The sequence below is a fragment of the Gigantopelta aegis genome, chromosome 5, assembly GCF_016097555.1.
Source record: "Gigantopelta aegis isolate Gae_Host chromosome 5, Gae_host_genome, whole genome shotgun sequence".
Taxonomy (NCBI): Eukaryota; Metazoa; Mollusca; class Gastropoda; order Neomphalida; family Peltospiridae; genus Gigantopelta; species Gigantopelta aegis.
The window spans coordinates 34,639,230-34,654,229 of NC_054703.1; the positions used below are offsets into that span (position 1 = coordinate 34,639,230).

At 37.7% G+C, this 15,000-nt stretch overlaps 1 long non-coding RNA gene across 1 annotated transcript in view; it reads right to left on the reverse strand.

Moving 5' to 3' along the window:
- Window positions 1-9,980: 9,980 nt before the first annotated feature.
- Window positions 9,981-15,000, reverse strand: part of LOC121373681 — a 7,049-nt gene continuing 2,029 nt past the window's right edge. The window contains exon 2 of the long non-coding RNA XR_005958113.1: window positions 9,981-12,853. This is a non-coding gene — a long non-coding RNA (uncharacterized LOC121373681). The remainder of the gene's footprint in view (window positions 12,854-15,000) is intronic.

Sequence of the window (15,000 nt, forward strand, 5' to 3'; positions counted from 1 at the left end):
GTGTGTGTGTGTGTGTATGTGTGTGTGTGTATGTGTGTGTGTGTATGGGTATGTGTGTGTGTGTTGTTGGTGTGTGTGTGTGTGTTGTTGGTGTGTGTGTGTGGGTGGGTGTGTGTATATATATATATATATATTTGTGTGTGTGTATGCGTTTATCTATATGTATGTATATATGTATGTATGTATGTATGTATGTATGTATGTATGTATATAAGTATATATTATGTATTCAATAAGGTAAATCACTCTCCACCATTATCCTGTACATTATTTATTTATTTTATGTTTATGTTTGTATAATGCCGATAAGTTGTAAAACCGTAAAGCAATAAAGAACTTGAATTGAACTGAAGGTTACGGTATACCTACGACAAGTCCGACCTCTGAATTGAACTGAAGGTTACGGTATACCTACGACAAGTCCGACCTCTGAATTGAACTGAAGGTTACGGTATACCTACGACAAGTCCGACCTCTGAGTTTCGGTGACTGGATCTGGGACAGTGTTTGTGTGATTAAGGCTGTATTCCAGGCCTGCAACTAACTTTAATTTAGTGGCAGCGAAAACTAGTACGAACAATCCTGATGACGATATACAAATCAAGCCTTGGAAATTTACTCACCACGTTTATGCTGTCAGGTTTAAAGGGAACAGACCCTAGGTTTTAAACACTAAGGCATAATTTTTACCTAGATTCTAGTTTCAACCCGTAAAAATGGACACTAAGTTTGGTTAATTTACAAACCAGTGACAAATTTGGATACAACAGAGGAAACCAAGATTCTGTGATGTTGAAATACCCTTAAAATAGACTAAAACGCGACTCCACAATTATTACTTTTCAGACGCACGTGCGTTTTTAAAAATATGAAAAATACATTTTGTGGTATTAGAAACACCAGGATGACCAGACACACTTCGGTTGTACGGAAATGGATAATCTAAACAATAAAATATAAGTAATGTTTGATTTCAGTGATCATAAACGGCTTTAATAGTGAAACATATGCCTTAGTGTTTACAGACTAGGGTCTGTCCCTTTATGTACTGACATGAACTACATTACGGTATATCAATAAATACAATTTGGATTTACTTTGGACCAATTATTTCAGTATATTAAAGGGACATTCCTGAGTTTGCTGCAATTTTGAAAGATGTTATTGACTAACAGAGACTTTTTAACGGTTATAATTACATATCAAATGTATTTTTCTGCATAAAATATTAGTTGCTATATATTAAACGTGTTTCTGATCGTTCTAATATTTGTACTAGGTTAAATTTCATTTTATTTCCTAAAATATTTTTTTTCGTACGTACGAAATTATTTGAAGACAAAATCTAGTTTGGGCTTCTTACAAATATTAAGACGACCAGAAACACATTGTATATACAGACACTGATATTCTAAACAAGAAAATGTATTTAATATGTAAGTTTAATCGTAGAAATATTGTATTAGTCGGAAACATCTTACAATGGAGCAAACTCAGGAATGTCCGTTTAATTTATACAATCCATAATGAGCTTATACGTGTACAAATAATGGGGTCATGAGAATTGCATTGAATTTACAGATACTTATGGGTGTATACTACCAAATCAAATCCCATAGACGACAATAGTAACATATGTGGCTAAAACTCCTACCTGCAGCGTATCAATCGACATAAACGCCACGGATATAAATACTACCACCCCTCACCCTTAAAGTGAATCAGAAAAAATTGGGGGTCAAGCTGCTCATTTCTCAGATAACGGTAGCGTCTATGACTACCCTAGTTCCGCACAAAATTCTAGTACTTTTTTTTTACAGGTACCGGCAGACAGGCAGACAGGCAGACAGACAGACAGCTTACTTTATTAAGGCCTTACAGTTTAACATTATACAGTTGGCTTTCCGATCTGAATGAGCCTTCAGTAATGATCCTGCAACAGAGCAGTGTACAAGAATTAGGACCCATAAGACACGGAACACAGCAAAGAACCGTAATAATCATAGCCCACAGCGGTACCCGACTGATGAATCTAGAACACGGACACTTTGGACGTAAATCCAACGGGTGACCGGCAGATTAACGCGGACACTGTGGTGGGGAGCTTAGCGATTAGCTTGTGCAACTAATCCACTAAGACACGTGGATTTGCAAAGAACCCTTGTAAAAAGAAGCGTGGCACGTAAGCAGTTCACCTGAGTATATTTGGATTATTTGCGGACTATTCCGGTTTTCAGGGATTTAGTCAGGTGTTGGGTAAGCCACCGTGGAATCTTACGGCTTTCATTCTGATTCCCCTGACAGGTACAAGACGGGGGTGCGGGTGGGGGGTGGGGGGGGAGGGTATTTACTCCTTGGGGGAATACATATCCCCGGTGGGGGGGGGGGGGGGGGGTGAGGATTGTCATTGTATCGCTTGTTTTATTTTGCTCGGTTTGACGTGAGCGTAGTTTTGCCAGTTCAGTTCAGTTTAACTTTATTTTCATGCTTATATCCAATTAAGGTTCAAGCACGATGTTCTGGGTACACACCTCAGCTATCTGGGTTGTCTGTCTAGGGCAGTGGGTTAGTTGTTGGTTGTTAGTGGTTAGTGAGAGAAAATAGGGTGTAGTGATCTTACACCTACCTACCCACTGAGTCGTTAAAATTCGCTCTCTGGGTGGGAGCTGCGAACCCAGTACCTACCAGCCTTGTGTCCGATGGCTTAACCACGACACTACCGAGGCCGGTGTAGTTTTGCCAGAAAGCTCGTTTCGTTGGGTACTTCAATCTGTGCATGGAAAAGGTAGCATCATAAATTCGTATGATATGTCGACATGTATTATATTTTCGTTGTATTCTTAAATGCACTGACAGCCATTGTTCATAATTACACGAAAGTTACACCATCACGAAATGCCACAAACATACTAAACATCTCTTTCTTTCCCTTTTTTTTTTTTTTTTTTTTTTTTTTTTGCAATAATAAACATGTCTAAGGAGGGGGGTTCTGTTTGTACGTGTTCAATATGAGTCATTGCTAGTTTGTTGTCTACCATAGATAACCAAGTATCTGTAGCATGTTAATAAGCAGTTTAAAACGCTCGTGAAATTCTAGTGTCAATAGTAGATTGGTAATCAAAATTCAAGCGTAGCAGCAAATCGGTTGTCAGTGCTCATGTTACGCGTCACGCGACCATGAAATGGCACGGATTGTCTCGAAGACGAACTGAAATCTCGCGAGAAAGAACGTGCTCTGCGCTCATTTTGCTTCGCATCCCATTAAATTCGGAGGTCTTTAGCCGGCGCATGCGTCATTAAGTCTTTAATCTCTGACCCTCATGACATAATTTATTATGACACCTAAACAAATCTTCTGTTCTCAAAAATGTTAATGCTGTTTAGTATGTTTGTGGCATTTCTGCATCGTGGTTTGTTTAAATATAACTTTTTTCTTTTTGTTATATATATAAAATTGAAGGATTAGGGTCGAATTTTAAAAAGTTTGTTTTGTTTAACGACATCATTAGAGCACATTGATGGCTATTGGATGTCGAACATTTGGTAATTTTGAGAAACAGCCCATATATATGTATATATATATATATATATATATATATATATATATATATATATATATATATATATATATATATATAGAGAGAGAGAGAGAGAGAGAGAGAGAGAGAGAGAGAGAGAGAGAGAGAGAGAGAGAGAGAGAGAGAGAGAGAGAGAGAGAGAGAGAGAGAGAGAGAGAGAGAGAGAGAGAGAGAGAGAGTGTGTGTGTGTGTGTGTGTGTGTGTGTGTGTGTGTGTGTGTGTGTGTGTGTGTGTGTGCGCGCGCGCGCGCGCTGTGTTTATTTTTTACCTTTAGATTCCACATTACTTACAACTGTAGATACTTTGGGAACTGGGGATCATGGATTTTAATTGTAAAAGAAACACGAATCTAATACGTTTAATCTGACAGTAGACCGCAACACATAACTTCAACCTAACTTCGCCATGGTGGCGCTACTGTCGCCTGGAAACAAAGTTGAAGTAAAATCGCCCGTTACACACGTATTCACAAATGAGAAGTTTTAAAAGATCCTTAAACTATACTATGGACGTCAAGACTGTTTGTTAGTAAACTAAGTGAGCGCGTAACTAAACCGAAAAGCTTCAAGTTTAGACTATAGCGGATCGACGTGTCATCTTGACAAAAGTCACGTGTCAAGTTGACTTGGGTTCGTGTGTGTTCTTTGGGAGTCGAGTGCACTAGCGCATTATGATACAGGTGTGCCGGTACGGTTTTTAAATATATAGACTTTAATTGCTTACTGTTATTTATCGTCCATTGTGGAAATTTATATTTATATGTGTATTTGGTGATGCTGTTATTGTTGCTGTTGATGCTGTTGTTGTGATTTAACTAAATTAGTGCATTATACAAGAAGAAGCAAAAGAAGAAGAAGAAGAAGAAGAAGAAGAAGAAATGTTTGTTTCTTTATTAGTGTCAAAGGCTGTACATAAATCAGGAAATATAAATATATGTACACAGAGGTTAAAAAGTACAGCATCCAGCCAAAATCAGGTAATATAAATATATGTACACAGAGGTTAAAAAGTACAGCATCCAGCCTAAATCAGGAAATATAAATATATGTATACAGAGGTTAAAAAGTACAGCATCCAGCCTAAATCAGGAAATATAAATATATGTATACAGAGGTTAAAAAGTACAGCATCCAGCCTAAATCAGGAAATATAAATATATGTATACAGAGGTTAAAAAGTACAGCATCCAGCCTAAATCAGGAAATATAAATATATGTATACAGAGGTTAAAAAGTACAGCATCCAGCCTAAATCAGGTAATATAAATATATGTACACAGAGGTTAAAAAGTACAGCATCCAGCCTAAATCAGGTAATATAAATATATGTACACAGAGGTTAAAAAGTACAGCATCCAGCCTAAATCAGGTAATATAAATATATGTACACAGAGGTTAAAAAGTACAGCATCCAGCCTAAATCAGGTAATATAAATATATGTACACAAAGGTTAAAAAGTACAGCATCCAGCCTAAATCAGGTAATATAAATATATGTACACAGAGGTTAAAAAGTACAGCATCCAGCCAAACGGCCTAAATCAGGTAATATAAATATATGTACACAGAGGTTAAAAAGTACAGCATCCAGCCAAACGGCCTAAATCAGGTAATATAAATATATGTACACAGAGGTTAAAAAGTACAGCATCCAGCCAAACGGCCTAAATCAGGTAATATAAATATATGTACACAGAGGTTAAAAAGTACAGCATCCGGCCAAAATCAGGTAATATAAATATATGTATACAGAGGTTAAAAAGTACAGCATCCAGCCTAAATCAGGTAATATAAATATATGTATACAGAGGTTAAAAAGTACAGCATCCAGCCAAACGGCCTAAATCAGGTAATATAAATATATGTACACAGAGGTTAAAAAGTACAGCATCCAGCCTAAATCAGGTAATATAAATATATGTACACAGAGGGTAAAAAGTACAGCATCCAGCCAAACGGCCTACGAGACACTCCAAACATTAAAAATATTTAAAAGCACATTGTGCTAACGACTGTGTTTATTATGGAACGTGTGTGTTACTGATGCTAAAGTTGAATGGGCTTATTCAGTAAAAGCAATCATACAATTGTTATACACTAAGCATTTGTTTCCTCTTGATAATAGTTGAGAAAGTAGCGGCCAACGGTTTAACCAAGTTTTCAAAAAACACAGATCAAGATCTAAGTGATTTAAACTGCTCTATAGGTAATAATTCCTTTATTATTATAAACATGGGACAAGCTCAGGTGGGTAAAAGATTGCTCTCACTCGCTTGATACATATAATACATATATGATGGAAGATGATGGTACCAGTGAAATTGTTCACGAGCGCTTGGCCTCTTGAACACGTCTCTGGTGCACGGATGACAGGACATGTTATGTACGGTACAGTTTAATTGTATATTGTTATTTATCGTCCATTGATACCAAAGACCGTGGTATGTGCTATCCTGTCTGTGGGATGGTGCATATACAAGATCATTTTGCTACTATTGGAACACTATAGCGGGTTTCCTGTCTAAGACTCTACGTCAAAATTACCAAATGTTTGACATCCAATAAATATTAATAAATCAATGTTCTCTAGTGTTGCCGTTAAACAAAACAAACTTTTTATTATTATTATAAAACTGAGACATGGTCAGAAGGGTCCGTTCTCGCTCTATAGGCTGATGTTCGCACTAAACGTTAGATGAATATAATACATATATTATGATAGAAGACGATGGTAGCAGTCAAATTGTTCGCGAGCGCTCGGTCTTCTGAACACGTCCCTGGTGCACAGACGACAGGACTTATTATGTATAGTTTAATTGTCAACTGTTATTTATGATCCATTGTGGCTGTTTAGATATTTTGTTGTTGTTATTGTTGTCGTTGGTGGTGATGTTGGTGTTGTTGTATGGATTCGAGTTCACTAGTAGATGAGTATGAAATAGGTGCACAGGTGCACAAAATCATTATCAGAGACGGATCTATGGGGAGCAGGGGCCCGCCCCCCTAAATTTTGCGCCAGTAATAATTTTATTGTATATTAAGTTTCATTTTTTTACGATTTAGAAATAATTTTCTTCAAGTTGTTCCGCTTCCGTATCGGTTAGTATTTTGAAGTCCATATTTGTTATATCTTTAAACTTTTCTTTTAAAGTTGACTCCTGTTTATCTTGACTAGAATATAGAGTTTTATAAAAAAAAAAAAATTCTTCTAATATATTTTTTTTTATCAATTAGTATAGTGCCGTCATCAAGTTCTATCCTGGAATAAATCTATTGTGAATATTTCTTGATTCCATGCTACAGAAATATTTAGCGGACGTCTCCCCTTCTTCAATCCATTTAGCTCTAGACCTAATAAATTGCCCTTTTAATTTCTTTTTTTTTAAATTTCGATTAATTCATTTCTTTTCTCAACTAGTAATTTGGAACTAATCATATTTTCATCTTCTACTAACGCTTTTATTTCATCACATATACATGTACTTGCTTCTTTAATGGCTTTAATTTTCTATATAAATAGAATTAAAGGGACATTCCCGAGTTTGTTGCATTGTAAGATGTTTTCGACTAATAAAATAGTTATACGATTAAACTTACATATTAAATATATTTTCTTGTTTAGAATAACAGCGTCTATATATTCAATGTGTTTCTGGTCGTCTTAATATTTGTAAGAAGCCCAAACTGGATTTTGTCTTCAAATAATTTTGTACGTAAGAAAAAACATATTTTAGGAAATAAAATTAAATTTAACCTAGTACAAATATTAGAACGATCAGAAACACGTTGAATATACAGACGCTGTTATCCTAAACTGGAAAATATATTTAATATGTAAGTTCAGTCGTATAAATATTTATTAGTCGGAAATATCTTACAATGCAGCAAGCTCAGAAATGTCCCTTTAACGTCTTCAATTGTCTATATAAATAACTTCCAATTAATTGTTCTCATATATAATCTTTACATAGTTAACTCAATAATATAACAAATGTTGCCGTTTGGTGTAAACAGTGGGGACATGCACGACCGCTGTACTGACTTGTCTCTCACCAAACTGACATGAGAAATAGCCCAACGGATCGATTCCAAACTGACATGAGAAATAGCCCAACGGATCATTCTAAACCGACCGCGCCTCACGCGAGCGCTTTAGCACAGGACTACATCCCCGTGTCAGGCCAGGTCAGGTCATAGGGCTTTACGTGCACATTCAGAGCAAGCCCCCCCCCCCCCCCCCCCCCGTGACAGGCATGACTATATATAGATAACTTCCAATTAATCGAATCTTTGCATAGTTCACTAAAGAATAATAAAATATAAGCAGTGGGGACGTGTGTAAAGCCGCTGTTACCTGTACTGACGTGTCTCTCACTAAATTTGACATCTAATAATTAGTCCACATAGCTAAGGTTTGTGATCAGAACAATAGAAACATAAAACAAAAAAAGAAAAGTGTAAAAATCTGGTTATCAAAAACTGTAACACAGGTACTCTATGACACTGATGAAGTTAAGCGATGCTAGCCTTTGTTAATACTATGGATGTGTGTGTGTGTCCGTTTTTTTACATCGAATGATATAAACTTTATCAGAATTACAAACATTTTGACGTCCAATTAGCCGGTGATTAATAAATCAATGAGCTCAAGTGGTGTCGTTAAACAATGAGCTCGAGTGGTGTCGTTAAACAATGAGATCCAGTAGTGTCGTTAAAAAATGAGCTCCACTGGTGTCGTTAAACAATGAGTTCTAGTGGTGTCGTTAAACAATGAGCTCCAATAGTGTCGTTAAACAATGAGCTCCAGTGGTGTCGTTAAACAATGAGCTCCAATGGTGTCGTTAAACAATGAGCTCCAGTGGTGTCGTTAAACAATGAGTTACAGTTGTGAAGTTAAACAAAACTTTTATGTGAGTACAGTGACCGGTGCACCGAAAGTCGTGGTATTGTCCTGTCAGTGGATATGTGAATATACAAGGCGCGAATTCCGTTTACCCGTAATCAACATGTGTATACGCATACGTAATTCGTAATACGCAATCCGCATCAATCACTTTCTATGCAAATGGTTGGAGTAGATTCAATTTACGTGTCCTCAGTACACGTATGCGTATTCGATCACTCTATGTATTGTGAATTACGCATACGTATACGTATACGGATACGGATTACGGACAAACTGTAATTTGCGCCTTACTAATAGAAACATATGTAGCGGTATCCGGATTCTTCTCCAAAACTGTGAACCGAATATCACAATTACCTCCGTGATAGACCCGTGAAATGTTACATGTGAGATGAGTTGTTTATATATTTATTATTTTTAAATCCTTTTTTTCGAGTTTTGTGCAAACAGGTATGAATATGAAACTTGTGACAGACGTTGATTTGCTTATCGTGTGTCTTGTTCCAGCCAGTGGTATGTGCTATCCTGTCTGTGGGATACTGTATATGAAAGATCCTTTGTTACTAATGCTAAAATGTAGCGGGTTTCCTCTCTAAGACTATATGTCAAAAATTACTAAATGTTTGATATCCAGTAGTCGATGACTAATAAACCAATGTGCTCTAGTGGTGTCGTTAAATAAAACAAAATTTAACTGTGAATGTGAATGCTGGCGATACGTTTCAAGTAACAGATATGCTTATCTTTGTCTTATGCGTGTCTTTAGTTAAAACCAGGGGCGGATGTAGCCCAGAGGTCCTGTCCTGGACGGAGGAGCCAGCCAAGACCGGCACCTGTGCCCAGGCCAGGCGTGCGCTACAACAGCTTGCTCTGAATGTGCACGTTAAACCCTCTGACCTGACTTGACGTAGCCCAGTGGTCCTGTCCTGGACGGAGGAGCCGGCCAAGACCGGCACCTGTGCCCAGGCCAGGCGTGCGCTACAACAGCTTGCTCTGAATGTACACGTTAAACCCTCTGACCTGACTTGTTCTAGCCCAGTGGTGAAGCGCACGTCTGAAGCGCTGTCAGTGTAGGATCGATCCCCGTCGGTGGGCCCATTAGGCTATTTCTCGTTCCAGTCAGTGCACCACGACTTGTATATCAAAGGCCGTAGGATGTGCTACCCTGTCTATGAGATGGTGCATATAAAATATCCCGAGCTACTAACGTGGAAAAATGACCATGTGTTTGACATCCAATAGCCGTTGAGTAATAAATCTATGTGCTCTAGTGTTGTCGTTAAACAAAGAAAACAAACTGTATTTAAACTCGTGTGTACAGTTATTTTTAATTATGTGTTCTTCGAAGAGCTCCTGTTGTCATTGTGTGATTGTAAATATCCATTGTACATTAATTCGTCACAGGCTGTCGTTTAACGGTCTGGGTGTATCGTGATAAAGTTTCAAGTTTCAAGTCAGCAATTAAGAAACCAATGGTAAAACAACAACAATGATATGTTGCATACACAGCTGTTTATTTAAAAGAAAAAGAAATCAACGAAATCCAAACGCACCACACACAAACACACGTGCACGCATAGAAACCACATCCACACAAACATACTGACATAAACAAATTAGACAAAATACGAACTGACGAGACAACACATTCACGCACACGCACACATATCTGCATACATTCTCACACGCACACATTCACACGTACACTCAAACGCACAAACTACAAGGATAATACATTCATAAATGCTGGAAGTTTTCGACGCCTCCGAAAGCTCACGATTCGTGTGCTTACGGACATGCCCGAACCTATCCGAATACATATCCAAAACTACATCTTCGTTGTGCTTCATTGTGCTTTTGAAGAATGCAGCTAGGACCAGTCTATAATAAATACTATGTACAATTATCACAGTACAGCGGCTTATCTTATGGGAATCGGTTAACATCTGCTTTCAAATCCTGTCGCTCTGCAAACCACCGTCACTGCAATATATTTTTCAATTTCTACCAATTTTCAAATCGAGTTACGCAGTGTCATATGCTGATCTAATAAATATATATTTTGTTTTATGTTTTTGTTCTTCTTGTAGCTTAGTAAAACCAGCAACGTTAAATGTTTAATAATTTTATAATTTATCATGAATCAAATTTTAAAAAACCCAAACACACCACCAAATATTGGGAATGGCCAATTATTGATTTACGAGAACTGTCGAAAAATTGCGAGTGGAGTTTCATTTACGGACACATCCGAACTACGGTGGTTTGCAAACAAAAGGCTAAGAAGCGATATTTCGCCTATCACGCATATTGCGATAAGCTAGAGCGGAAAATCCAGGACTATATATTACTCAATACCATATTAAAATATAATAATTTGCGTATATCTACAAAGCATAAATATATGTTTTCATATGTACAATTATGGACGGATTCGATAGGGGCACAAACAGTGCGGGCGGATTCAATAAGGTACACTTATCTTTGCATGGACGGAATGGATAAGGGACTCTCATTGTTTGTAAAGACACTGTCATACAGCACGGATTTCCTAAACGGACACAAATATATTAAAATCCTGTTTCGTTTATTTTTTAAATACAAAATTTCGATATTTATGTAATGTCAATTCATAGTTAATTGGCTAAAGCTAACTTCCACAAAATAGGACATCAACAAGATAGTATGTTTCTAAATAACCATGTATGATACAGAACTGTTTATTGGTTAAAGAACAAAAGTGACGAAGGTTATAGTAAAAGTACCACTGGAAAATTTCTGAAAATGGATTTTCATAATTATTTAAGGTTCCTCGTCAAAGTGCAAGAAAGTCGTGCTGTATGACATGTCCTTTAAAATGTTAGTAGAGTGTGTTAGTTCTTTCTTTCTAACTGATATATTGTTTTATATATATATATATATATATACACAAAATACAATAAATAAATGACAATGGAATAACAATGACAAATAAACTCTGGGTATGAAATGATATAAACCTCTTAACCGTTGTTCCCGAGTGTAGATATATAAATTATGTACTAGTAATTTAATAGCTTAAGTATATATTAAAAGATGAAATATATTCACATAAAATAACTGTTTTCTGTATAAATAGATTTTTTTATAGGATGTATGAAATTCAGATCTTTGTATTCCTTTTAACTTCAGATCTAATCTGTAGAGATTATTTAAAGGCACACAGTCCGCTTTTTCGTAATGTATTGAGATTGATCAACTAATTCGTGTCCGAGATACGATATTATAATGGACTAACCTGGCACTCCTTAAGTTCATATCTCGAGATATTAAACTTTGTAAACGGTAAATGTGACTTTCAGATTGTTGGAAATGGTGTAGCGAAACCGATAAAGTGCGCTCGCCAGTTTCAGAAATGAGTAAAAGGTTTTATGAGTATTATAAGTAGTAATACTACCCAAAATACAGAAGTTTAATAAGCTATGCATTGTTTGGTATAACAAAGTTTTGAGTGCTGCATGATTTGCATTCATAAAAGTACATATTAAATGGAGTTATTTTACAAAGTTGTGCCATGTGTGCCTTTAATATAAAATAATACAGATGCGTCTTATAAAATCTGTTTTATAACATCAGGGCCGTACGTATACTCAACGTGATGTCCAGAGGGTAGTTGCAACCCCTAGAGAAATACAAAAAAGTGCCTGTTTGGTTCGTCTATCTGGGAAAGACCCTGTGTTTCTTTGTCCCAATTTTTTGTTCATACTACCACCCCTCGTTTTAGATTAGGTACGGTCCTGAATATTTTAGTTTTACAATGTTTCCAATACTGACAAGCAAACCCCAGAAGCCTTATAATAAATAAACTGATATTACTAATCATAAATTATAGTAAATTATAATGATTAATACTGTTGATCAAGTTCGTCAGTCTTGGCAACAAATCACGATTTTGTTTTGATTCTCTTTCATTTCGGCGTATTTCGTTTCGTTGACGGATCTTCAATTTTGAATTTGTGTAATTCCACGAGGAAATGGCCTTGAGTCAAGGAAGATTTGCAAGACTTCAGATTTCGTTATAAATATGGCAGTGATTCGGCAAAACCATGCGTCTGTGACATCATTCTGCAAAATCCGGATGTATTATGACGTCATTGCTGCTTTTTCTAAATAGATTTTTGCGATGTCTGATGACGTAAGACGATTATAGTCCGAGATGTAAAACGTGGAGTATGTTGCTGTGATGGATGACGCCATAACGTTGCAGTGACGCATATGGTCTATGATGAACAGACGGCTGTATGACGACATGGCCTGTGACGTCATGACGTGGAACGAACGGAGTTGACATTGTGGTGGACTGGAGACGTATTTGGCAGGAGGGTTCCAACCTGAAACCAAAAAATCAAAATAATAATAAAATAAAATAAAATAAAATAATGTCAGTAATGTATTAATTAACTTTCAAGTTGGGGAGGAGGTATATTTTTAAGAGTTGGAGAGATACTCCCTGCAGCCAGTGGCGTAGCGGGAGGTGGGGGGGGGGTCCATGCCCCAAATCAAACTTTTGTTTTCATTGTATTAAATTTTATAAAATCATACATACACACATACATACATACATAGTGTGGCTTGTCCCCCCCCCCCCCCCCCCCGATGCTATAAAATCATGGCTACGTCAGTGTCTGCAGCCCCGCCCCTCTCTCCACTTCCGATGCCTATTTCATTAAAGCAACTAGTTGAGCAAGACAAAGACCAGTTACAACAGGTAATGAAAAGGTACGCTGTGTCTATTAGCTCGTTGTTTTTTATTTGTTTATTTATTTATCTACTTTTTGTCTAGAGTATGGAACTCCATGTGTTAAACCGCGGCACGCAGACACTGTAAAGTTTATGCTACCGTCCCAATCCGCCGCTGACAACGCCCGCTCCATTACTATACCAATTATTTAAATTTCGTATTCATTAGTTATCTGGGGTGAGACGTAGCCCTGATGCGCGGTCGGTCTGGGATCGTTCCCCATCGGTGGGCCCATTGGACTATTTTCACGTTCCAGCCAGTGCACCACGACTGGTATGTCAAAGGCCGTGGTATGTGCTATTCTGTCTGTGGGATGGTGCATATGAAATATCCCTTACTACTGATAGGGAAAAAAGGTAGCGGGTTTCCTCTCTATGACTGTGTCAAAATGACCATATGTTTGACATCTAATAGCTGACGATTATTAAATCAATGTGCTCTAGTGGTGTCTTCAAACAAAACAAAACAAACGTTTTTTTCATTAGTTATCTGACATCGTTATGACCCCATCACACTGTCGTAAAGTAAAGCATGTGATGAGAGGGAGAAATAGGGGTGCGGGTAAACAACTGTATTCTCTACCCAAAACTGATCTGATCTAGCTTACGCTATTTAACACACGTTGTTTATTTATATGCATATGGTATAAGGAAAATAAGAAGTGAAGCTATTTCTGTCTCAGCTGTAAAATAGTCGGACAACATCACGCCGTTAAATACACCCTTGCAAAAAAAAAAGAAGAAAAAAAAAGAAAAGTTTATTGTACTCCTTTAAATCTGTCCACTCGACTGTTACCGCTCACACGTCTGGCGGCGTACCGAACAACCGTGTTCGGCAGTGCGTGTGATGGCGCGCGGTCAATAACGGGACTGTGGATGGAATATCGGATAACATGTATTCAGTTAGATCTCGTATCAGCCATAGTGCATTAAAAAACCCACACACCATTTAATCCCGCTACGATGATGAGTTAGTGTTAGTGCGATGTAGTGTAAGAGTGATATGCTGAGGTGCGAGGGGTCGTAGGGTCGATACTCGTCCACCCACCGCGTGAAGGGAAGGGTATGTAGCTCTGTGTGATATTGTGGAGTGATCACCTAAAGCGTGATGGGTGTTGTGTGGGTACTGATCCACCCCACCCACCTCTGACGTGAAGAGAGAGAGAGAGACATACAGACAATCTTTCACAGAGAGAGAGAGAGAGAGAGAGAGAGAGAGAGAGAGAGAGAGAGAGAGAGAGAGAGAGAGAGAGAGAGAGAGAGAGAGACAGACAGACAGACAGACAGACAGACAGAGAGAGAGACACACACACAGAGACAGAGAGAGAGACAGGGGCAGAGAGACAGACAGTCAGAGAGAGAGAGAGAGAGAGAGTAATGATGCACTTTTCCACAGACAGGACAGTACATACCACGTCCTTTAATTTACAAGCTCTGGTGTACTAATTGTAAAGTGGGAAAAAACACACCCAAGTTCGATTTTAAAAGCTATCGCACCTCTGATGAAAACCCGTTACATTTTTAATTTTATTGGCAGCATGGTATATTTAATAATTATGTATGTCTTTTCACTTGGTCTATTCTAGACATTGTAGAAATGGTGGGGCAGCAATGGGTTGGAATGTCGGGGTGGGGGTGGGGAGGGGGGTGTGGGGTAGGCAGAGGCAGTGTTTCTTTTATACGACCTATTGAATTTATTTTTTAATGTTACAAAAGGGTAACCAAAGTGTTTGGGGTT